We start from the raw sequence: 931 nt of genomic DNA on the forward strand, positions 1-931 counted from the left end.
TGTTTAAATGAAATTATGGAACTCATTAAGTTGAGTTTAATAAATTCATTTGGACTAAGTGAATCCAATAGAAAATAGTGGTGCTGGAACGAGGGAACCGTAGGATCCTAACCGGTGTCACTCTAATCAACTTTAACATGCCCCCATAAATTTAAAGAACTTCAACCATAGGGCCACCTGATTGGATATTATAACTTGACTCTTTAGAAAACTTAAACTCGTCACGGCAAGGAACTTGGAGCTAGCATGATGGGCAGCACGATCATCTTCAACAGCAGAAGATGTCTTCCCCAGCTGAACCAATCTTCTTTCCTTAGATATAAACAACAAAGCCATAGAACTTCAAGGTTGCTTTCTTATGCAACATAAATCCTCACCCCATCCTTAGGCATTTGTATAGCCCTGTTATACAATATGAGCCCTAACTCGTCTTAGGATTCCGAGGTTGTCGTCTATCATGACCTAAATCCTCACATCTTCCAGGCTATTTGTGTGATTATTTCACACGAATGTAAGCCCTAACAAATAAAATTGGCAGGATGAAACACTTCAATATTTCTTCTTAAAATTTATGCCAAATGTTAGGATAGCTTGGGAAGTCACTGAGATTCTCCTTTGGATCCATGACATCCCCTAGTTCCTCCTCCCTTGGATAGTTCTTTCTTCTTTGAATTCTATAATAAATGTTCAAAATTTGAGACAATCCCATTTCACACCTCCTAGTTCGATCTCATTGAAAAGTCCTACCCTTTGAAATTTCGTGAAGATAATATTCCTTGGTGTTTATCGAGAGTTTTCTTAAATGACTTTGGTCATTTAAGATGTAAATAACTATAGGGGCTTACCCTTATAGGAAGCTTTTCCGAACCCAGCTTAATATAAACCCTGTTTAATTCTTCAATTTAAATAGGGGAAATTATCGGCAAATAAA

This window comes from Phalaenopsis equestris, unplaced genomic scaffold, assembly GCF_001263595.1.
Source record: "Phalaenopsis equestris unplaced genomic scaffold, ASM126359v1 Scaffold222459, whole genome shotgun sequence".
NCBI lineage: Eukaryota > Viridiplantae > Streptophyta > Magnoliopsida > Asparagales > Orchidaceae > Phalaenopsis > Phalaenopsis equestris.